We start from the raw sequence: 23,395 nt of genomic DNA, 5'->3' as shown, positions 1-23,395 counted from the left end.
GTGTGGGGAGTGTCACCGAAGACACAGACTCAACATATCATCTTTAGAGTCAACCTTCAGTGAACACTTCCGAGTGGTGGCGGAACACACAAGACCTGTACCATCACTATCCTTGTCCACCCCCCCTTCCATCTCCACACTGTTGCTCCTCACCCGGTTTTCCAGGCCTGCTCCCCTAAGAGGAGAGTAGTTATCCCTTAAACACCTCCTCTCTGAACTTAGAGGGATAGCATGCCTTTCTGCTGCCCCCTTATATAGCTTTTTTACTTCATTTCCACAACACCTCTAATTTTTCGCAGTAAACAGTAATGGCAGCCATTGCATTTCTAACATTCCAACAGCCGGCCAATCAGAGCACTGACTCAAGCAAGATGCGCATGAGCCTGTTGCTCCAACAAGAGCATGAAGGCTCACAGAGAAAATGGGCCTCTCCACCTATGGGAGCACTCCATTTTTGATTTCACACTCTCTCGGGAGGCTCACGGGACTCTTGTGAGCGGCTCACAGGACTCTTGTGAGTGGCTCACAGGACTCTCGTGAGCCCAACTGCCAAAAAATACCATTATTTTTTACCCTTAATTTCTCACAAACTACTGAATGAATTTACACTAAATCATAACATGCACAATCTGGGAACCACGATCAAGCTTCCTGACAAATTTGGTGTAATTTTGTTCAGAACTGTTTGCTGTAGTCATGTCTAAAGAAGTCTATGGAAAATGCATGGGGATTTTACATTTTGGGACCCCCTTTTTTTCCTCAAATACTGCTTGACGAATCACCCCAAAACTTTCCTGGAAAGGGCTGAGGCGGATAAACATTTTTTGAGGGAAAGTTTAGTGAAGATTTGTCAGATGCAGCCTGAGTTATATATTAACGAATCATGCAGAAGAACTGGCCTTCCCACCTGCAGGGCTGGTGCGAGCATATGGGTGTAAACATAGAAATAATGAAAAAAATTCCCACAATTTTTCCACACATTTGTAGAATTAGATTGAATTCAAAATGAAAGTTTTGTAAAATAAATGAAATACATTTTTGGTGAGATAATTCCAAAGATTTCACATCTCAAAAACAAGTGTTGAGACATTTATCCAAAAATGTTCTGGTGATCAGTAACAACCAGGGGAAAAAATCAACATCACTGAATGCATTGTTCTTGTGTAAATGGCTATTGCTATAAAAATGAAATAAATTAAATTAAAGCACCCTAGATGAAAGTTATTGCATTGAGGTAAATTCAAGACAAGTGGCTGTAATAAAAGCACTTGCTGAATAACCTTTGTAACATGTGCAGTAATTAGCAGGGTACAAGTTATAGTTACTTGAGATAACTTTAAGTGGTGAATTTCTGTGGTTTTTAGAGTTCAAAACATTACTCTGTTGCTGTACATTTCACCCAACTATAATGTTAATTTAATCTTTGTTTTTTTTCAGTGAATTTCTAGGGTTTTTTAACCTATAGTAATATTTTGTTACCATATGTAAAGCCATGCGTGGCAGGGAATTGGCTGCATGGCATGGCCTGCGGACAGCTCCTGCAGCAATCCCTGTGCAGTCTGTTAAGTTCACGCGGGAACACACAAGGGGTTACACCAGGCCTTGCAGCCGACCCCAACGGGCAGCCAAATGTCTCCCTCCACATCTAACATCCACCCTATATATATATATATATATATATATATAAAGTAGCGGCTGTGACAAATTCCGCTCTACTGGCGGAGTGTGCGGAGTTTCACCCATTTCGCGTTATGCTTGTAATGTGGAGTTTCAGCAAAACTCCCCCAACCTCCATTGCGGCAGTTTCTTTTCGCACACAACTTGCCAACATTGAGTTGGTGAGTATGAGTGAGAACTGGCATCCCTAGTGGGATTTTCAGGTGCTAGGACGGCACCTGGCGAGATTTTCTCAACGTGGGCGGTCGCGGGTAGTCGTGAATAACCCTGGGCAAAGTTCGCGGAGTTGCACTACGTGGCACACCGCGAAGTGCAAAAAAAACTCCACTGCACTACGGGGAGCTACGCGAGTGGCGGAGTGCGATAGAAAAATGCAGTTTGTGGTGATTGCACAGTGCCGGATGCTTGTACGCACTGTGTAATCACTGTGAACGGCACCATGCACAGTGCAAGTGGACACTGCTTTCCTTTTCTGCCGCTCGAGTAGATTTGTACTCGAGCGGCAGCTTTCACAACGCGAACGGGCAGTTTCTCAACACAAGGTGTCGCGAGCATTCGTGACCACTCGCAATGAGAAACCTGACTCCCGGCATTGAGAAATCTCGCCGGGATGTTGATTTTCCACGCTCACGCTCGCCAACTTGATCTTGACGATCGCGAACGAGGAAAAATCTCGCCGGGAGTGATTTTCTTCGCTCACGGTCACCAACTTGATGTTGACGAACGTGAGTGAGGAAAAAACTCTGCTCCGCAACGCGAAGCTGAGTTTTTCGGAACTCCGCAATCTCCACGTCACGCGGAGTGCAGAAGACTCTGCAAACACTGCGAGCGGAACGGAGTTCACTGCCCTGGGTTAGTCGTGATCATTCGTGGTGAGGAAGCTGCAGATCGCAGTGAGAAAGCTGCCGCTCGAGAACAAAATCTACTCAATTGGCAGCAAAGAAGCAGCACCTTCTGACGAGCTGCGTGGTGCCGTTCGCACTGATTTTACAGCGCAGAACAAGCTCCTGGCACTAAAAATCAGCACAACATGCTGATTCCACCCACCTGCAGAACTCCATGGTTATGGGCTGAGTTTTTATGTAACTCTGCAGAATTCCGTTCCACTCGACCCTAGTTGTAACCATGCTGGTACATTGTCATGGGGGAAAAGCAGGTATTATATTGGTGTCTACAAGATGGCCTATATGATCAGGGTTCATTTTGTTTGATATGACAATCCTTACATTTTTTGTTGAGAATGTCCCTGCAGGCTTTGCATGTCATACATTGGATTGACCTTTAAAGAGGGGAGGAGGTTTTGCCATTATTTATCATGAATCGCTTACAGCTTCCTTTAGCTCAGTGCCCTCTCCTGTTTGCGAAGCACATTCCTTCTGTATCCAACCCTCTGAGCATAAATCTTTTAAGGGGATCCTACTCTATTGACCTCTGGGCTCAAGAAATGCATTTATTACTAATGTGGGCTCCTTACTGGAAGATGGACTATTCACAAAAAATGTCACTTGCTTGGTGACTTCAATTTCCACCTTGAATCTTCTGTTGACCCTGGCATGGCACACCTTATAGATACTATGGACAGTACATGCCTTGCACAACTGGTACAAGGTCCCACACACGAAGCCAGCCTCACATTTGATGGCATCTTTTCAAATCACCCCCTTCATAAACATCTAGGCTTTCTACCGCTTATCTGGTCTGACCACTTTGCGGTCATGTTTGAATTATCCTTTCCACTCAGCCTTCAGGTCCCTTATACTCCTTTCAGGTCACTAAAAACGTATGCCTGTATTAAAACAAAACCACTCCTACTTGTGCTGCAGCCCTCTGCATCTCAGCCAATATTTCCAGATGATGTAGAAATAGCTATATCTTTGTATACTGACTGGCTCCACTATGCGTACTTTGCTCTTGCGCCAGAAAAACGTGTGCATCCCCAAGTCATTCAACCACTGCCCCATGGTACTCAGATGAATTCGGGAAGCATAAAGGTATCCCTAAACATCAAGAACATTCATAGAGAATGATACAAACTATGCCTTACTATGTGTAAATCTTTGCTAGTTAAAGAAAAGTTGCCATATTACACTGATGCAGGGATTCTTCTCTGGAAATGAACTATGCTTGGAACCATAGAACATTAGCAGCTAGTGACTGAGTCACCATACCACCTCAGTATCTATGAGCCTGAGTCCGACTAGCTATTGTGCCTCACTTACCCTCCTACCCTTACCAGAGAAGCAAGTGAATTGGCACCCCAGAACACAAAACCTCTCAACCCTCTTAGGGATCATGGTAACAGGACACACCCTTTCACTCTCTCACTCGTACTTGGCTAAAATAAAATAACCAGGAAACAAGAAGGAAGTTTAGAATATTTATTTAAACTTTCATGCTTTGAGATGCAGCATACATGCCACAATTAGAAAACACATTCATACTAAAAATACTGTTAGCATGATTAATAATTCGTACACCATAAAAAGCCCAGTCATTTTAAAGGAAAGAGGAGCCTAACCCCTCCCCCCCTTGCTACTGATGCTAAATGATTATATATCAAAGAACTCTGGGATTACTGGCAGACTCCTTACCTTAGCATTCACAGATGGACGTTCCACATCTCAGCAGATGAAGTGCTCTTGTCTTGGAACTCTCTTTCGATGTGTGTGTCTTCCTGGCTCATGTGCTCATCTATATGATAGGACACGTGTGAACAAAAACAACAGCTGCATTCGTGTGTTAGGCTAGTGCCTGGCCAGAAAGAATAACACAGGCTTGTTATTTTACCTTGTCTATGGTGTTCAGACTAAATCCCAGGAAAAGAAAAGAACGCAAAAACAGATGCAGGTTCCATGTGAAAGTACAATGTGACACAAAAGAAAGCGAGTTTATCTAATAACATGTGCAAAGGAAAAATTAGGCCCACAACGTGCACAGTTAGGCTAACAGAGGAAAATCTACAAGGGGCCATGCATGAAACACACACAAACACTAATCAGATATATGCCACTAAAACTTCCTTCAAAGAATTGTTCAGGATTATGTTGAAATTGGCCTTGCCCTGCATAACCAAGGTCACTAGCAATCAAGCACTTTCCAATGGCATAGCAATATTCTTTCTGAACAAAGTAAAATGAATTTCCTACGATTTCAAATTTCCAATTGTCATATCAGATGATGCTCATACTCAAGTAGGGAACTGAAATAGCACAGACTACTAAGTGTCATCAGACCACCTTCTCTGAATTCGCCCCTATTCTACCCAATCAAGTCATTGATTTAATTCAAGTAGTTAAATCAGGATCCCCTCTGGATCCTTGTCCTGTAGCAGTAGTCAAAATGGTCTCAGAGTTAATGGCCGAGAATCTTTTCACACTGTGTAACTCTATGTTAAAAACTGGCCATTTACACAAGCCATGGAAGGAGGCTTCTAATGTTCCTCTATTAAAAAAACTCAACCTAAATCCCAATAAGTCCAATCATTTTTGACCCATCTTGCGGCTCCTCTTCCCAGCAAATTTAGTCGAAAAGGCCATGGACACTCAATTATCCAACTTTATACTGGAAGATCAGTTGTTAGATGTCATACAATATGGCTTTAGAGGAGACCACAGCACAAAATCTGCTCTGATTAAATCTTTGAAAGAAATCAAAGAGGCTCATGCTGCTGGGGGCAATGCCGCTCTGATACTGCTCAATCTCTCTGCGGCATTTGATACAGTCCATCATGATCTTTTGATGGACCGTCTAGCGAAGATCGGAATGCAGGGGACAGCCTGGACTTTGCTGCACTCGTTCCTTTCTGAAGGGAATCAATCAGTGGCCTTGGACTCTTTTGTCCCTCAGCCTTTCTCTCTCCCATGCAGGGTCCTTCAGGGGTACTCTCTCCACCCTACCCTATTTAATGCATATGTGTCATTAATGGAGTCTCTTATTAAATCTTTTGGTTTCTCCCTTACCTAGTATGCCCACGACACTCAAATTGTGTCTAATCAGGAAATGGAAACAGGCGTTACATTTTATGGTTGCATGCTGACCATTAGCATGTGGATGAGCAATAACTGCTTAAAGTTTAAGCGATTATATTTGGAAACAAAACCTTCTTCTGGCCCCCATCCTGGCGGCCAGATGAATTAGGATCCCTGCCTACTCCGGTTAAGAAAGAAAAAAACCTAGGTGTTCTAATGGACAATAAACTCACCTTTGGTGACAAGGTAAACTCAGTGATGGCCTCTACCTTCTTCACACTGAGGAAGATTAAAAAGATTCTACAGTTCATCCCCTGGGAGACTCAAAAAACTGTTGTGACTTCCCTTGTCCAATCAAAGTTAGACTACTGTAGCGGACTGTATCTTAATATGCAGCAGCAAAATCTTAACACATTGCAAAACTCTTCAGCCAGACTTTTGTCTGACTTAACCAAATTCAAGTGAGTTAAAAATAAAATTGAAAAGCTCAATTGGCTTCCTCTAAGGCACTGGATCAAATTCAAAGCTTTCTATATGGCCTTTATGGAATTTCATAACATTGGCCCTCTCATTTTAGGCAGATATTTAAATATATGTACCCAACAGAACACTTTGTTCTGTGGGAGCCAAGACCCTGGTGGTTCCCTAATTAAATAGAACTAACTGTAGTGGCAGAAGCTTCGTTATCTGCACAGCATCGCTTGGAATCGGCTTCCTTATTACATTCGTTATGCTCCCAACCTGCTCACCTTCAGGAAATATTTGAAAATGTGGCTGTTAGCATCTAGGTCCAGGATTGTTTCTGACCTCTTTCTGCCCAGACTGTTGAGATAGCGCCAGAACACCTTTGGGTCACCATGCGCTCTACAAATGTATTTATCATTAACGCTTTGAGCGATAAAATACTATTAAGCACTGAATGCGAATTTGGATCAAATGATACGGCAGGCGTCCTTTTTCCTTGATGTTCGAGTGTTATAGTAGTGCATTCTTTAGACTCTGCCCGTTTAAAATTCACATTTTTTGAAGCTGTAGCTATGCTAAGAGTATTAGTTTTTCTTTGTAGGGGTGACTCTGGAGGGATACTTGGCTGTGGTAAAAGCGTACTCTTCATGGGGTCACCAGTTCGCTTCCTAGCTATCTTCTTAGATTGTCTTTGCTACCTTTTTTAGATATTCACTATATATTTCACACGACTATGGGCAAGAGACAAATGATTTTTTACTTAGAGCCATACTGCCTAATAAATTATTTTCCAGATTTGTTGCGCTGACCAACAATGTTTTCCCTCAAGTGGTCTATTAGCGTTGGCAAACATATGTTGACTTTGCGTAATATGGCTGAAATTTCCTTTCAGAAGCCAGTTTGGTTTTGATGGTTAGAGTTTACTACTACCAACGCTTCTAATATTCTTTACACAATCCCTTGCATCAACAAAACAACATTAGGTAAATTGTGGTAGATGGAGGATGAATGTTTGTCAGAGATGACAATGGAGGATGGTCTAATTCTAGTGAGGGTTCTCTGGAAAGGGGAAGAACTTGCGGAAGACACAGAGATGAAGATAATATGGAACCTTTATTTAAATATGCCAATGAGAATTCATCCACAACCCCTTCTGAAATGTCTTTATATAATACAGGTTTGCCCATTTTTAAATTTCCTAACAGACTTTTCACCTGTCATGCTGTTGTAGGATTTAAACTAAGATTGAGGTGTTTAGTAGCAAACTTCCTCGTTGACTTGAAAAACATGGAGATACTAGTCAGTCCTTTCTTTCTCGGTTAGTTGCTCTTTCGCCTACAAGGTGTCATAGCTCTCCATGAAGGAGATTCCTCTCTCCCCAAGACCGGGATGTCTTTTAGATGCCGTTTCTGTAGATAGGATGTGTTTACATGGTGGAGTAGCTAGCCTCACGCATAACCCTCCTCTTTTCACAGCTGGGCTTGAGACCAGCCATGGTGGAATTTCTTTCACCTACAGGTGCCCTATTTTTCTTACAGGTTCTCTCTTTCCTTTGCTTATATTTAAGTTAAACGGATATTATTATCAGACCGATTCCATCCTAGAAGGGGGGTCGAGTGTGAGGGCTGATTTTCCATTTGTGCTTTTTTTTTTTTTATCTTTAAGCCCACTATGTAACATCAGATCCAAGTCTGGGAAACTCTGGCCATGAGAAGGGTGCACAAATGAGACTGCCAATGGACCAAAAGACTTCCAGTCAGAGAGACCGGGTGAGCTGGCACAGATGCAGCATTAGAAACTGCTTCCTCCCACTGAAGTTCCAAGGAAGTGTACCGACAATCGTCATTTACTCGAGGAAGACACTTACTAAGTTACCCCAACTAATGCTCATAAGTCCACGGCCACCTATGTATTTCACTGGACCACATATTAAAAGGATGTTGGAAAATAGGGTTCAAAAGTGACACCTATATGTTCATAAATCCCAAAATGTTCTCATGCTTTCGTGTCACGTTTTCCAAAACTTGGAAATCTTGAAATCCTTAATGTTCCTTGGTAGCTCCCAAGATTAATCCTACTAATGATCAGTTTTGTCAAGACAGACTGTACACAGAAGAATGATCCACTTACCACCTACCTTTGTAGTCTGCTGCTGCCACTATCTCCAACCTTAGGTTCATTGATTAAACTTTAGAAAGCAAACTGTCCAGTTCACATAAGTCTTGTTGCTTTATTTGTTGTTTGCCACTATTGCTATCTATTGCTCATAGTCAGCTTTGGAATGCCAGCTTCCAGGCTTGACGGGCACTACCACACATCTAATCTATCCAGCTCCCCAGGTGGGCAGAGTGGCTGAGAGTCTGTAGCCAGAGCCTGAATGTATGCACCATAGACAATGGTGACGAGCATGCAAAAAAAAGATGTGTGGTGGCTTCTTTAATCCGATATTGCCCTCAATCTACCCACGCCTTCGAACCGCCAACAGTGGCATACAAGTCACCACCTGGTCGAGCCACAAGACACCAATAGCTACAGCCCGGGGTCAACATGGCTGACGTGCAGGGCCGGACTGGGATTGCAAACCAGCCCTGGCAATTACATCCGACCGGCCCCGGTGGGGAGTGGGATGGTTGGCGGAAACACTGCTGCTGCGCCTTTGTTACAAGGGGCCGAAAACTGGCCCTCAGTAACAAAAACAGCCCCCATCGGTCCAAAACTGGCCCCCACTTCCAGCCCACCAGGGAAACGTCTGGTGCCCATTACGGCCAGTCCGGCTCTGCTGAAGTGGCTGTTAGGGCTGGCAAATCAGAGTCAAGCAGGTTGATCCATGGGTCAGATTGTCCAATGTTGAGGGTCCAAAAAAATGATTTTTCCGTTACTCAGTCACTCCAAAGTGCCACAACCAGTGTGACTGGAGTGCGGGGACCGGCGTTGTATGCTGGAGGGTGGGCACAAGCCCAGTGTTTCAAGAACAGCTGAAGTCGCATGAGGGAGGAGTGTTGGTGTACAGCCTATTATGAAACACGCCCCATGCTGCTCATGTGTTTTCTTTCAAGTCAAAGCAATTCATTCATTTTGGCTCGTACTTCCTGCTGTCAGTATCCAGATTTAAACTGGCTCTGTGTAGCGGGGGAAGGGGGTGGAAGGGTGAGGTGCATGCTGCTTCTCTTTCTTCCTACATATGAAATGTACTTTGTCTTGGCCTATGTGAAATAGAGGACCATTCTATGTTTAGTAAGGCTCCTAAAATTCATCTATTTTATTGATTAAATTCATATTTTGTCAGATGTTGTTAGCCAGGTTAGCGTCAAGATGCCTTAGAGTGTTCATTGCATTTTATAACTAAAAACTCAAATCATGCATGTATAGATTTTCAATATGTTTATTGTGTGCTCTCAGGCACTAAAAGCAGGGCTGGTTGCAATCTAAGAAGAAAATCAAGCAGAAATGGAGATGGAGCTGGTGTCTGATGTCTGACTTTAGGGTAGAATGAGAGATAGCCCAGCTATGCGAAGCCTGAATATATCATTGCTAAGTAGAGGCATACCTCTGCCACCATTAGGAAACTCCTTTATGATCAGTATCTCAGAGTGCATTGTAAGACAGATGGAGAGTTTGGTTTAACATATGACTTGTGTGTTTCATCTCTGAGATGGTGTCTAAGCAAAGGCAGTGCACTCGTTCTCCCCTTGTGTAGGCACTGGAATGCTATGTCCTACCTCTTCAAACGAGTGAAGTTTGGCAGCGAAATACTCGCGAAATCCTATTCTGCAGTCAAACTAAGCCTGGATTTATAAAAAACAGCATAACTCACAGATTAGATATAAAAGGTTACCATTGCAAAAGCCTTGCCCATGAAAACAATGCTTTGTAACAGTGATAAACTGGTAACCATGTTGTTTGCCCGATGTCTACCTGTTGTAAATTGGCTGCGATTAAATTAGCGTTAGCAGAATCCATCTGGTATTTACAGGCTATCCTGTACATTTTGTGGAATCCATTTTGTATTTCTGGCAGCCATTTTGTCTTCCCTTGTGCTCTGTTTAAAGGACTGGCTATACTTAGACTCTGCTACCCTGCACATGCGCAGGAATATCTAACTGTCCATGCATCTGTTTTTAGTCTGTAACTATCAGGTTGTTTCTACCAGAGTCAGCAACGGCTAGCTCCTCCCTTGCTATTGACAGTGCATTTCTGTATGACCATCTATGTATGTAACTCTTCTCATGTATGCCTGCACCGCCCTTTTCCTGAGCCCCTGTGTGGGTATAAAAGACCCATGGTTCTTCTACTCTGGGTGCTACCTTCATTCAGCACCACAGGGTGCTGGGTGAATGTGGTTCCACCTCCTGAGGTTTAATAAACTATGTATTTTCTATTTCAGTTTCTGTGCCAACTTCTTTCTAATAGTCTGAGGACTTTGTGCAGAGAAGGGCGAACCCCTTGCACTGGTAGGCCTAGCTGAGGCCTATTTTCTACAATTGACGCCCAACGTGGGGCTCATCGGTGACTCGGATGCCCAAAGGATTGGTCGCGATGAAGGATTGGAATCTCGCTCTGGACGTGATCACTGCCCGATAAGACCAGAGTCTTGGCATCCACGGCGACTTTTCCTTTCTTTCTGATCTGACCATCCAGGTGGCACCGGTCCTCGACTGAGATCTCTTCTGTTGATTCACCGTGCAGTGACCATTTGGTCGATTTTAGAACTTGGCAGGATGAATCTGGACACCAAGTGATTGGTAAGTGTCTGCGGCGCTTGCTGTTGGTTTTGATGCCTGTGATTGGTAAGGTAGTTTAGTAACGCTTACTGTGGCTTTGAGTATGGTATATTTTGTGTTGGCCAACTTGGTTTGTTTTGACATATGTGACTTGCAATTCACATAGGCAGGTAATGAGGAGAATTTTCTCTAACTGAATTGATTTGAACGGCACATCGTACTAAAGGTACCTTAAGTGCTACTTTGATTATAATATTGCATATTCTGCACTATTTTTGGCATATCTGTCTTTAGCACACTTCAAAAGATGTGTTGCTTTTGGAATGGTACCGAAATGAGACTTGATGAAGCACAACTGGCCCCCCCCCCCCGGAGGGGACGCCTAATAGGGATATGTATATTAAGTATGGTCTTTCTTCTATAATGTACAGCGCATTATGGAATAAAAATACTTGTAAGTGGTGACTAGTACCCCGAGGAACTAAATATGTACATAAAAGGATCCTGGTCTGTGCACTTAGTAACATTCATAAGTGATGAGATGCAGAGCGTTTTTTTGGTGTTCTGCCAGCCAAATCTGGTGAATATGACTTGCAACTAGTATTTACAAATGGTTTGGTTTAAGTACAGTCTGTGGGCTGTCTTTTGTTTCAGTCTTAAGTGTTGATCTGTGGGTTAAATGTGTGTTTACATGTTATGGTATGGTAAATTGTGTTTTGGATGTTGCTAGCACTGGAAAAAGCGTGTGATTGACTGACTGTGAATATGTGAAAGAATTCTGAGAAGTAAAATTGTTAAGGAGTAAATTTAATTTGGTCTCATCACCATCAATAAGTCGCAAAAGGAAATTGAGAGGGGTGTAGCTAGAGAAAGAGCAACCCCTGTGATTTGATGACACCCTTAATGTACAAAAGTATTAATGAAGAGTAATTAGGGACCGGTTAAAAGTTTAGCTTGAGAAAATTGTGGGTATTTCGAATTTGCAAATTGTTCCTATGCAGCTTTGTGTTCTTGGTGGTTCAGTGAGCCAATGTGCTGGGTCCACAGGGTTGTAGGTTCTAATTTAAGCTGAACCTGCTAATCTGAGACTAGAAAATAAAATTATGACCCCTGAAAAGAAATTGTATATCAAAATTAATTTTACCATAGGGCAAATTATTTCAGTTTACATAAAATTAGGAAGGCTTTTTGTCTTTGACAGCTTCAGGGCTGTGCAAGGCAGATTTTGACCTTGCAGCTTGTAAGGTGGGGGCTAAAAACAGGGGAGTGAACCAGGAGGTGAAATCACTGCTTAGAAAGCTTCACTGACATGAAAATGTGTAATGCTTGCAGCAGGACAGCCTTGGAGAAAGGTGGGGGCTAGGAGCAATCGCTGTGGCCCGGTTCTGCGCTGAGGGGCTATTTTTAGCTTCTCTGATGAGACAGGGCAGCTGAGGAACAAAACCCAAGGAGCCTTCCTCGGCCCTATTTTGTGCAAAGACCAGTTAGACTTTCCATAGAAAACAGTTTTTATTTGTTTTAAAAACTGTTGCATTTATCCTACACAAAAAGTAAAATGATGCTCTTGCTTGAAATTTTAAGGGCTATATGCCTATATAAAAACGATTTTCCAATTGAGAATTAATTTTCTCAGTGGAAATTGTGGCGCAAAAATAACATGGATTATCGGATAAGAGTTTTACCTTTAGAAAGTTAAAATTAAGATGACCTGTGTAAAGAGAAAAACGAAATTGTGTGTTTTACAATAGACTAAATTCAGATACAAAATGTCACAGCATTTATCTTTTGTATAGGGTATTAAAAGGCATTCACATTATACAGCACAACAGATTTGTGTTGGCTTGAAAGGTTGACTTGCAAGGCGTGTGAATTTCGACGCCTTTACGTGTCAAACAGCTGTGTCAGCAAGACTATTTCTGTTCTCTGCGGACTCCGGCCGCAGAGAACAGCTACAGTCAAACACATTGTAAAATGCGGCATTTCAGACTGCTGTTTTAACAGTTAGAAATGTAGTTTCATTATTTTTTGATAAACAGAGGACAGATTGACAGTAGGGATTTCTTTTGTTAATGCCTTTTTAAATAAGGATAAGAGTGGTTTTTGATGTTAAATAATAATGACTGTCCTTCATTTAAAAGTGGCGCAGACTTAAGATGTTTCAAGCTAAGCTTCTGTGCTTAGGGCTAAGAATTAATGTGTTTCAATGTAATAGGCAAGGGATGCAGCTCGCTTTTCATATGTAGACTCATCAAAATGATTAGATTTATTAACAAAAAATATATATTTTGATTATATAAAAAAAAATGTTATTTCAAATAGGTGCAAAAACAAATTCGTTTTTTACTATTTATAATGCCTAATAATGATACTGTGACCTCCTAGCATCCAAATTGCATTTAAGCCGTGCTATACAGCAATAGGGGGTCAATTACATGTGAAAATGTCACTTTACCCAGGCGTACAAAACTCATTTTTATAAGGGTATACATTATACATTTTTGATGCCACATCTCTGGGATATGTAGAGGACATTCTGGGGATGACTATTATGCAAAAACATTGTAGGATGTTAATTTTTAAGTGCCCTGAAAATCAAAGTCGAAATTGGGTAAAAATTCACTATTTAAATGAGTTTTCTCCAGTCAGATCAGTTTTTAAACTGCCTTACGCCCCAGTAAATGCACATATGTAAGCATAGACCATCTATACTGCTAGACAAACGCTTGGCACACTGCTTATACATATCAATGTACAAAAATTGGCAGAAGTTATTAAGCTTACCTCTGAAATTGCTGGTAGGCACACAGAGTGGGTTTTGCTGCTCTGTCTTCGGTCTTTAGGGTCACTTTGACTTGGAAGCACCGCATGAAAACCTTGCATGCATGCTGGGACAACTGCATAGGTTATAGGTCAAAGTCCTACATTTAGAAGCCTGTAGGGCTCAGCACAACGTTGCTTTGACATTTCGACATTTGAAAGACGAAATGGCAGGGGAAGAAAGAGCTTTTTGCTTACCTTTTTTTTTTTGGTACAAGCAAGTTTTTGTGTGCACTCCATGAACATAGTATATGTGACCTCTCTTTAAAAGACAATGGCTCTGCCATATATATATAGTATAAATGTTTTTAGGGTTGAATTCAGGAAGCAATGGGATTCAGTTTGAATTCATGCGGCCTCATGTTGCACTAGTACATTTGCTAAAGGAATATGTTCTTTGGCTAGCTGAACTGTGCTATTTCGCTCCTCAGAGTTTGTTTATGCCCAGTTGCTACAAATTGGGGTTGATAGTGTTGACAGAATGAAACCTGGTACAGGTTTCTTACTGTCAAAACTGGGGAGTGGAGGCTAGCTCCTCTACAAATTAAGGGTAGGCAAATTTATGTGTTCTCTCTCTTTTTCTTAATTTGTTTCGAGCCTGTCTAAACTGTCTGTGAAATAACCATGAGACATTTAATTGGCTATTCAGTAATACTGTTTTCAACATTATTAGCATTAATAAAACGAATAAATATATTTTGCTATGTTACTACCAATCCTCTCTGATGGAATTATGAGAGGATGAGTAGTCTAGATTGCTGCTTCCTTATTTGATCTTTAAGGGGAACTAGCTGTGGGTAGTTTTTGTTTGAAAATTCTCAGGTGACAACACCACTATTGTTTGTTATTCTCATGCTACATACAGTTTTTGCAAGGGCATTGCTAGTTTTTATTAGCTAGTCTGTGTAAATAAACTGACAGTCCTTGCTAGAGCTGATGTTGCATAGTTTGGATTGTGAAAAATAGAATGCAGAGAAGATGCCCATGTGAACCTTAGCAAACATTTTTGAGGAAAATATTGTTTTACAGGAGTCTGTTAGTCACAAGATGTTCCGCTGGAGAACATGTACCCATTATGTTGAAGTTTTTAGTTCTGTATGTAATAGGAATCCTTGTTAAATTAGCAGTTTTAGATTTTCCTGTTGCTCCTATAACATAAGAGCATGGTCCTGAGTATACAATGTAGGTGCTTTAATTAAGAAAAATCATTTTAGAAGTGTCTGCAGTCCTGTACAAATAATGCAATGTTTAGGAGTAAACGTGTGTAACATTTCCTTTTTCTTGAGGGTCTTTAAAAATGAACACAGACTTCCTTGACTGCTTGGCATTGGGTGACGTATTACTCTTATCAGTTCACTAAAGAGTTCTTTTTATACTTGCCAATAGGTCCAGGCTGTTGTTTTATTTACTCTCACATAGATGAAAGTGGTTCCAGGGTGCCTTGTTAATATATGGGGCGTCCCTGGACTAGGAAGTATTCTGAGACTATCCTCTCTGTTGATAGATTATTTCTGTGCCTTGTCTAAAGACCTTTTGTTCTGTCCACCGATAGATATTTGCTGCCTTACAACCATTGCCAGAGGGGCGCGGACATCAGATCCAGCTTGAGGAGTCAGCACCAGTCCAGCTTGAAGTCAAAGTGAAGGTAACCAGCACAGGCATTACTGGCAACCAGGACTTCAGTGAAGGTAGAAGGCCGGAAGCATTGTGATGAGCGTACCCCTGCTACTATCTTGGGCGAAAGACGGGGTCACAAATCAGAAAGGAGAAATCGTGGATCAAGCTTTTGATGCCCAGCCGAGAGTCACAGACCGACCAGGAAGGGAAGAAGGTTTTTGCTTGAGGTAACCCCCTTTGAAACAAGGGTTGCTTCAGAGATCCTAGCATCAGGCCTCTGAATCCTGGTCCCAAAGTGGCTGTAAAGGAGATACCTGGGCACACTGAATGCAATCCATGGCCCCAACGAAAGAGCAGTATGCCAGCAGAGCAATACAGGAGTTAGGGAAGGACTTGAGTTCAGGGTACAGGTGCTGTGTCTCTGGTGCCTGTTAGATTGAAATGAAGAAAACTGGTGCACTGCCTGAGACACTGGACAGGATCGCTGAGCGCATTTGCCCTGGTGGGTGATTGCCCTATCCTGAAAGAAGAAACTTTTTCCTTGAAACTGGGCCATGATTCCTGAGTTGCGAGTTGTGCAGCTCCACCGTGGGAACAACAAGAGCCTGCCTGTGAGGCTCAAACGGGCACAGGGAGAAGGCTCCCCTCTGGTTGGTTGTACAGCGGCTTTAATTTCCCAAGGACTTCTTTTTCTTTTTGTTGAAAATGTACCCCATTGATCGTCCCATTTTTGAGGAGGAGCAACCCTTTGCAGCTCTTCGTCCTAATTCTCATGGTTCTGTGTAGTTCTCCTGGTCCTCTGGATCCAGGATCATTTTTGCAAATAATATGTCTGACTGCTTTAATGTGTGTATTGGGTATAATGATAGATACTCTAGCCCTCATAAAAGAAACACTGGAAAAGTCTAACGAAAATGTTTTTGAAGTTGAAATTGATGGTAACTGAAATGCATAGGAGCCGTGAAAATGTTTTTACTGGATGATTCTAGGATTTGCTTAGGACTAGAAAGCTAATAATTCTGTTTCTGATAATAGTAATTACTCTCTCCTGCTATCTGTATGACCCAATTCTCTGTTCCCTTTGTACTTCTGTTTATACCTCATACATACCCGCTTAACAATATTTAGAATGAGAAATGCCCACCTAGCAATGAATTAGGAAATTTATGAAAAGAAAAAAAAATTATTAAAAATTAATATGCATATTTTTCATTTTTCCTACTGGATTATGGGAGATGTCTTCAGCTAACGCTAAAAGGGTCGTCTGTTGTAAATTGGCTGCGATTAAATTAGCGTTAGCAGAATCCATCTGGTATTTACAGGCTATCCTGTACATTTTGTGGAATCCATTTTGTATTTCTGGCAGCCATTTTGTCTTCCCTTGTGCTCTGTTTAAAGGACTGGCTATACTTAGACTCTGCTACCCTGCACATGCGCAGGAATATCTAACTGTCCATGCATCTGTTTTTAGTCTGTAACTATCAGGTTGTTTCTACCAGAGTCAGCAACGGCTAGCTCCTCCCTTGCTATTGACAGTGCATTTCTGTATGACCATCTATGTATGTAACTCTTCTCATGTATGCCTGCACCGCCCTTTTCCTGAGCCCCTGTGTGGGTATAAAAGACCCATGGTTCTTCTACTCTGGGTGCTACCTTCATTCAGCACCACAGGGTGCTGGGTGAATGTGGTTCCACCTCCTGAGGTTTAATAAACTATGTATTTTCTATTTCAGTTTCTGTGCCAACTTCTTTCTAATAGTCTGAGGACTTTGTGCAGAGAAGGGCGAACCCCTTGCACTGGTAGGCCTAGCTGAGGCCTATTTTCTACATACCTTGTGCCCTATTCATGGCCAGGATAATTATTATAATTAGTGTTGACATTTAGAAACAGCTAATATAGAAAATATGGACATTCTCAAAGGAGTTTTGGAGAAATGTCCAACAAATGATGCATTTTATAATTCACATTTCCCTTGCAGGATTTAAAAACATTGATATTTTAGTGTATTTGACACTTTATGCACTATAGGCTTAGGAACAGCATTGAAAGCAACATGTTTGTTATTATAAGATATGATATTAAGAGACGCTGTTTCTGTTGGAGTGCCCACTTTTCAGGACATTGCTTGTGAGCCACACTCTGTCTGTGTTTTAGAGCTTAAAGGAATACTTGCATCCTTTGTATGCTAGAACACCATTTGGTGCAAAGTTATTTCAAGGCTGTTACCTTTTTTACCAGTTCTTTAGACCTGGCAGATTCCAGCTTGGATATGGCTCTGTCATCACATATAAGAATTAACCCTGGGCGTAGTTCGCGAAGTAGCACTTCGCGAAGCTACGCAAAGTGCAGTTCGCACTACGCGAGCTACGCGTAGCACTTCGCGAACTGCGTAGTACCTTGTTCTCACTGTGCCAGAGGTCGTTTTCAATGATTGCACAGTGCGGACAAGCAACCGGCACTGTGCAATCATTGAAAATGGCATCTTGCACAGTGCGAGCTGTAGTTTTCTGCTGCTCGAGTAGATATTTACTCGAGCGGCAGCTTTCTCAATGCAAACTGGTAGTTTCTCATCGCGAGCGGTCGCGAGCATACGCGACCACTCGCAATGAGAAACCTGACCTCCTCGCGTTGGGAATCTCGCCGGGAGGTTTATTTTCCATGCTCGCGATCGCCAACTTGATGTTGCTGATCGCGAACAAGGAAAAAGTCTCGACGGGATGTCATTTTGCTTGCTCGCGGTCGCCAACTTGACGTTGAGGACCGCGAGCAAGCAAAAAATGACCGCAGCACTACGCAACACTACGCTACGCGTGTTCGCACTGTGCTACGTGCAATTCGCGTAGTGCGAAGTAGCGCGAACTTCGCAAACTACGCGAGCGTAGCGTAGTGCTTTGCCCAGGCTTAATAAGAATGGCTTGATAAAACAAGACTTTTTTTAGTTAGAATAGTGCAGATGCCAGGCAGAGTAAACAACTGAAGGTAATATTGTCAACTGATTGGCATTCATGTATTCAATTGCAGGCGGAATAGAAGGTGCATGAGGACTCAAACCCAAGACTTGTCAATCACAGATCCCAAAATCAGGTCCATTAACCCAGTGAGCTCACTATTCTGAGACAGGTACGTGCGTGCAGCCTCAAAAAGTATATGTTGCAACGACTTGAAGAAGCAACAGAAAATGTTTGTATGATGGTACAACGCATGCCTCAACAACGCGTGCCTGAACCACGCGGTCTCAACCACAACCATATCTTTACCACACATGCCTTTACCACACATTTCTTTACCACACAATTTCGTGGTATAGACATGATTGGTAAAGGGACATGTGTGGTAAAGATCACACCCCTGACACCAGCCCTGAAAACTACCCTTTTCACCCACCCCTCCTAAAAATTTAACTCACATCCTAAAAACTATGCCAACCCTGACCCGAGCCCTAAAAACTGTCCCCTACACAAGTATATAATATGTTGTTTTGCGTAGTGCTTACTAAGTTGATTATTATGTAGCTTCAAATAGCAAGCAGACTGTTGAACCTGGCCCTTTAGGATTCTGGGCACTTTACCACTGCTATTCAGTGCTAAAGTGCATGTTCTCTCTCCTTTAAACTTGGTAAGATTGGCTTACACCTGTTTGGCATATTTAATTTACCTCTCGGTCCTTTGTACAGTGGTGTCCCATATGTGAAGGGCCTGTAAATTAAATGCTACTAGTGGGGCTACAGCGCTGCTTGCACCACCCACAGAAGTAGCCTTTCAAATCTGTCTCAGACTTCTGACACTACAGGGCCTGTGTGCTCAGTGTACTGTCACATTGACTTGGCATTGAATAGTACTTGCCATGTCTGGAACTCACCTTTTACTACAGATAGGTCACCCCTAAGGTAGGCCCTAGGTAGCCCTATGCGTAGGGTGCTATGCAGGTAAAGGTTAGGACATGCGTCTTCATTGTGTGGCATGTCCTGGTAGTGGCGAACGGCCTATTTGTTTTCTCACTGCTGTGAGGCCTGCTCCTCTCATAGGTTTGCATTAGGAATTCACTGATATGTTTTTCAGTGGTCATTTTTTATCTGAAAGAGGTAATGTTGCCATATTTGGTATGCATGGAATAGTGGTGAAAAATCCTGCTTAATGGTGAAGGTGGATTTTTCATTTCTATTTTAGAAATGCCACTTTTTGAAAGCGGGCATTTCTATGTGCCTATGAGTCTTTCTGGCACATGCATCAACAATGCCATTTGCGATTCCTTATTAGCTAAAAATAAGGATTCGCTAATAAGGAATAGCAAAAGGCTATGCATGTAGAAATCGCTTACAAAATAGCGATTCCTAAATATTCCTTAATTGCTACTCGCAAATTGCGAGTAGCAATTAAGGAATTACCTCCCCATTCATTCCTATGGGCCTAGAGGCCCATAGGAATGAATGGGAAGACTTTCTTAATTTGCTATTCTCAATTAGAGAATCGCAAATTGCTCATGCAATTTCAAGGGTGCCAGGGTGTCAAAAGGACACCCTGTTGCACCCCTGAAATCTGCATCTGAGTACATCTTGCACACACACATGCCACAAGGGCATGGGTGTGTGTAAAATGGAACTTTGAAAAAAGCACTTTAGTGCATTTTTCAAAGTTTTTGCAAATTACCATGAAGTTCAACTTCATGGTAATTTGCTCCCCCTATTAGCGAAATCGCTAATTTTTTAACTTTCATGCATTGCATTTAAGGAATCTCAATTTGAGATTCCTTAAATGCTATCGCAATTTAAGGAATCGCTATTTAGAGATTCCTTAATTTGCTATTTTTGCATTTGGGATGATGCATCCCAAATGCAAAAATACCGGGAGCAAAGGGTCAGATTCTGAGAATCTGCCCATTTGCGACCAGTCTTTTCGTTGATGCATATGGCCCTAAGTGCTTTGCAGCCTGACTACCAACAACTTCTGGTGTAGACTTACAGGGGCTGTTTGTGCATTCACTCTGACAGTCACACAAAGGAGGCTGAGGGGTGCCCTGCATATCCTGATGGCCCATCACCAGGCTGATGGGTCTTCCTGAACTAGAGTGGTGGGAGGAGTTGTCACTGATACCTGAATAGGGCTGTGCCTGTCTTCTCACAATGCTGCTGCCACACCCTTTAGTGTATCTGGGGCCAGGTTTGGGATTTAATGGGGGTGTTATGCACTTCTAAAAGTTCTTTTAAAGCTACCTCCACATCAAAGATAGTTTGAGTATAAGTACAGGGGCTTTGAGCCCATGAATTTAGACACTGCATGGGACTTGTAACCAAACGCTGCTGGCTCTACATGCTGCACATTTCCAGGAGGAACTGTTATACTTCCAAGAGGAACCGCCATTGGACTTTGCTTTGTTGTGCTGACCTGCTAAGAAGGATTGCCTCTTCACCTACAAAGGACCCTGTGTGCTAGCCTGCTGCCTACATGCATGCTTGTGTGCCCAAGTGATCTTCCAGGGTTTTGTGGCCTGCTCTGTGTTACTGAAAATTTAGCACGTGGGGAGCACTGTGTGTTTCCTGGTGCTGGAGAAGGGTGTGAAAAAGATACCCCTTTCAATGAGGAACCCTCTAAGCCAAGTACGTGGAGACCACTTCATGGGGGATTTGACTTTGGCCCCAAGAGATAGCGCATGGTGAGCATTTCCCTTTGACCCTAAAAAGGAGAACCAAGTAATGAGTGCTTGGTACAGCACGCTATTTCCCCAGAGAGAAGCCTCGCTTGCTGGCGGCACCGTAGTCGCTAAGGAAAAGTAGCGCAGCAGGTACTCCACCATTGTTGGTCCTGGCCTTCTTGAGGAAGCCAGGGGATGGGCATTGAAGGCGCAAGGAAGGCTGCCTTTGTGGCAGCATCTGCACCGCACGCTCGCGGGCAGCTGTCGTGTACTCTGGCGCACACAGGGGAACCAGCGAGGTGTCCCAGTCGATTAGGTGTGTGTGCCACTCCACCCCCCTCTCCATGTGGCATACCTTTGGGGGAATTTGGACTTGGCTCTCAGGATGGGAAGGAATCCTCGACGAAGGACCATTCTTGCTGAAGCCAACAGTCCTGTAGTTCCGCAAATAGAAGTGCAGGAGCTTCTGAAACCATGCGTAGGGGTTGCTCAAAGGAAGTACCATAATACCGCTAGAAGGAGCACAGAGGCTCCTCCGCTTGACGAGGCACCATTAAATGACCACATAACATGTAGTAGGAGGGCAGGTACCCTGTCTCCTGCGCTTGTGTGGTGATGTTGTGTAACTTATGTACTGCCAGTGATATTTAATGATGTAGATTGCATTATAGGCCCTAAGTGTTATTGTATGTAGTGGTCATGCTTGTTACTGACAGGATAACAACAACTCATTCAGGGGTTGCTTAGTGTGCACTATAACGCTTTCTTTCACGATGTTTGGTGTTATGCCTCAACCTAACTACTGCATTTTTATGGCCTGATGTAATAATACGTTTGTAGTTTGGATGTCTGCTTTGTCAGGCTGATGAGTATGGATTCAGGACCTGCTTAATAGGTACTTTCATGGTGTTTTGGTGACATGTGCTACCTAGAAACCTTTCTCTTATTGCAGGCACTGAAATGTCTGGGACAATTGCCTAGTTGGCAAAGTGATTATTGGGTTATGTGGTTTTGGTCTATGTTTATATGCAATACAGAAACATATTTTTATATAATATTATGTGGAGTCTCTTTTTGTAGTGTATTTATTGTGTCACTGGTGTGTGTGTGTTGTGCAAACGCTTTATACATTGCCTCTGGGATAAGCTTGACGGCTCTGCAGAGCTACCAAGGGGGTGAGCAGGCGGTATCTTGGTTGTGTAACCCCCTTACCCTGACTAGAGTGGTGGGTTCTGCCTGGATGAGGTGCATACCCTAGCCAACCAGAAACCCCATTTTTAACACAGATCTAAATAGAGAGAAAAATTAAATTCCTATTTTAAACTTATGTTAAATAATCTTATGATTTAATATGGGTTATGTTTCCAGTTCTATGCACTATTTATCTCAAATTACTGGTTTCTTTAGGTAGGGGAATCTTTAGTAGGCCCATTAGCTAATGTGTGGTAATGTTTGATAATTAAAAGAATCAAATGTTCACACTATATCCTGGAATAATAAAGGGTCATATCCAGGAGAAATCATCCCATACTAAAATGCTGTTGAAACTACCTCAAATTCACAATGTGTTATAAATGCACCCGCCATTGTATTGTAACCAGAAATATACCCAAATACGGACTACGGCTAAGTCTAGCATGGCTAGACATCCAAAAGCAAAGAAGCATTTTTAAAGCCTATACATGAGGTGTTGGCTGCCAACTTTTGACTTTGCCATTGTTTGTGAAGGAGTTTTGTAAAACTGTACAAGAGGACTGTTAGACCTGGCATCCTTAGGGTGGTGTTTCCCAAAACTTTTTGCCTTTTGCCTCACCTTTCTGCCTCACCTTTTTGTTTGCCTTAGGACTATGAGCACTTTACCACTGCTAACCAGTGCTAAAGTGCCTGTGCTTCTCCCCTAAACAAGATGACATTGGTGTTTACCTGAGAGCCATGTTAGTTTTATTAGTAAGTCCCTTGTAAAGTGGCAATTATATACCCAGGGCCTGTACTTCAAATGCTACTTTTACTAGTGGGTCTGCAGCACATGTACCAACCACATAAATAGCCTTTCATACCTGTCTCAGGCCTGCCACTGCAGTGCCTATGTGTACAGTTTACAGCCACTTCGATTTGGCATTTAAAACTAATTGCCAAACTTTAAACCCCCTTTTTAATACATATAAGCCACCCCTAGGGTAGGCCCTAAATAAGTATAAGGGCAGGTAAAAGGTAGGACATATATCTTTAATATCTTTATGTTTTGCTTGTCCTGCAAGTGACAAACAGCCTATTTCATGGTTCACTACTGTGAGGCCTACCCCTCTCATAGGACAGCATTGGGAATTCCTTAATACATGTTTGAGCTGTAATTCCTGATCAGAGAGTAGCTTTTTCATATTTGATATGTTTAGAATGGTAATGATAAATCCTCCTCACTGGTGAAGTTGGATTTAACATGACTGTTTATAGAAATGTCACTTTTAGAAAGTGGACATTTCTCTGTACTTACTGTTCTTTGT

The sequence above is a fragment of the Triturus cristatus genome, chromosome 11 (assembly GCF_964204655.1).
Source record: "Triturus cristatus chromosome 11, aTriCri1.1, whole genome shotgun sequence".
NCBI classification, from domain to species: domain Eukaryota; kingdom Metazoa; phylum Chordata; class Amphibia; order Caudata; family Salamandridae; genus Triturus; species Triturus cristatus.
The sequence above is the reverse complement of the archived record's forward strand: the minus strand, read 5'-3'. Positions refer to the sequence as shown.